The 2,500-nt window shown below is 41.8% G+C and overlaps 1 protein-coding gene across 5 annotated transcripts in view; it reads left to right on the plus strand.

Annotated features, from left to right (window-relative positions):
• The window catches only part of LOC135097875 (uncharacterized), a 73,195-nt gene that overhangs the window by 36,269 nt on the left and 34,426 nt on the right, over positions 1-2,500 (plus strand). The gene's annotated exons all lie outside the window — the stretch shown is intronic.

A 2,500-nucleotide genomic window follows, 5' to 3' on the forward strand; every position in this document is an offset into this window, starting at 1 on the left:
CTGAAATGTTGACTTTGTCAGACTTAAACACCTAAAAGATATAGACTGTGATGAAACTTTGAACTTTTGGACCTTATCACACACATTGAAAAATACTACACGTTTTTTTATTTATTGTAATAAAATTTTGAACATTTCGAACTTAACACAGCCTCACTTTTAAGAAACTAGATTCTAATGGAACTTTAAACTTATCGCACGTAACTCAACAGCCATCATTCTTAAGTATCCAAATTGTAAGAAAACTTTGATGAAATTTTGTACTCAGTACATCTACGAGTATATACTTAAGAAACCAAATTATAATAAAAGTTAAAAAAAAAAAAAAAAATTCGTACCAAGCACAACTAAATACCTCAAGGTTCAATTTTGTGACGAGACACTGAACTTCACTGCCACACTTCAAGATCCAAACTTGCAGGATCAAGGTCACAGCTCACGATACATTTTGGACCTACCTAAAAGCCAGCAAGATACACAAGCTGTTTGATGGGATGAGAAGCCATGTGAGGAACGAAACAAGAAAAAAAAAATGAAATATTGACTTTTAAGTTTGTTTATGGGATTAGAAACCTTACACTCTGGTTTTGCTTTTTTTTTTCTTTTCTTTTTTGTTTTGTTTTTGTCTCATCTTTTCTTTCTTCCTGATTTTCATTCTTATTTTTATTTGTTATTCCCATTGTTGTTGTTGTTGTTGTTGTTGTTGTTGTTGTTGTTGTTGTTGTTATTCATTTGTTGTTTTATATACTTCTCTTTTTCTTTTCATTGTTTTCTTGTTCTTGTTCATATTCATGTTTTCCTTCTTTTTGCTTTCCTCCACCAACTTATTCATCCTTTCCTCTCCTCTCCTTTCCTCTCCTCTCCTCTCCTCTCCTCTCATACCCTCTCCTCTCATAACCTCTCCTCTCTCCTCTTCCTCTCAGCATACATATTAATCATCAGCGAAACATTCTAAAAATCCCTCAGTAGGTGACTCGACTTTCGTGAAGCCGTGCGTCTCACAGGTGGATCTTAAAAACTTACTTGGATCTCCTCAGCCTTTTTAGGGAGCAAGTGGAAAAGGCTTGTGGACACCAACAAGGCGGTGAATGGACACGAGAAATTAATACCCGTTAAAAGTGGAGTGATAGAGATGCTCGGGGACGGAAAAAGATCGGACAAAGATAAGAAGCCAAGGCCGAAAGTCCCGTGTTACAGTACGGGGCGAGCGGCCTTAGGGGAGATGAGGGCAATGTCCGGTGATAAGGCGAATTATTTCAAGATGAATGGAGGGGAATGGCAAAGAGGTGGTGACAAAAGAAGCCTCGTTGGCATCATGAGCACCTTCCCGTGATGGCGGCGGCCGGGTTGGGAAAGAAACATCAAAGGAAACAACGATAATATTCATGTAAAGGGGAGGTGTAACAAATCAGGGGGTGAGGGGGAAGTCTGCGATTTTTCGGGTTGTAAATGCGAGATTCACAGGAATGACGCGATGCTTCTCTAAAATAAATGCCTGGAAGAGAGAGAGAGAGAGAGAGAGAGAGAGAGAGAGGGAGAGATCTGGGGGGGAGACAAACAAATACGAAGTCAGCCAGCTAAATAGACAGACAAACAGATATACAGCCATCCACCCACCCACCCCACACACACACACACACACACACACACACACACACACACACACACACACACACACACACACACACATACAAAGAAGCAGAGAGACAAACACTACAGCATAAAAAAGAAAATAAATAAATAAGGATTAAAGACGATAATTTCAGGACGTTCTTAGCAACACCATTAACGACAACACCACCACCACCACCACTACCACCACCAACAACAACAACAACAACAACAACAAAGACGTAAACGCGCATGCATCATCATCATTTTCACTGCAGGAAACTCAACATTGAACTCGTATTTACAGGAGAGTTGCTTTATACCTCCTTTATCTCTCCATGTAAAACTTATTGACGGTGAAAACTTTTGTAGCAGCGGGTGAGGCGGAGAGGTAGAAGAGACGTGGTGTTTTTGTTTTAGCGTGGTGTCCCCCGGGGTGGAGCCAACCAGGGATCTGTCACGCTTCATCGTGCCGCGTCTCCGTCCCCAGTCCTCCAGCAGCCAGCTCTCTCCCGCTACCCTGCCAGATGCAGTCGCTTTTTCCTGTCCCTTGCTTCACCTTATTGCCTTTCTCTCTTTCCCCCTTCTGTCTTTTTCCATAGCATATATTGGTTCTCTTCTTCGTTTTCTTATTCTACCCTTCCGTCCGCGTATTGTGTTTTCTTCGATATTTCGTCTTTTTATCTTCTTCTTCTTCTTCTTCTTCTTCTTCTTCTTCTTCTTCTTTTCTTTTATTTCTCCTCGTAGTCTGGATGGCGTCTGTTCTCGTCGTCGCCATTCCTTGTATTTCTTTTCCGTCCCCTTCAACCCAAAGACTCCTCCTCTCCTCCTCCTCCTCCCCCTCCTCCTCCTCCTCCTCCTCCTCCTCCTCCTTCTCCTCTAGCAGTCT

This window comes from Scylla paramamosain, unplaced genomic scaffold (assembly GCF_035594125.1).
Source record: "Scylla paramamosain isolate STU-SP2022 unplaced genomic scaffold, ASM3559412v1 Contig35, whole genome shotgun sequence".
NCBI classification, from domain to species: Eukaryota; Metazoa; Arthropoda; class Malacostraca; order Decapoda; family Portunidae; genus Scylla; species Scylla paramamosain.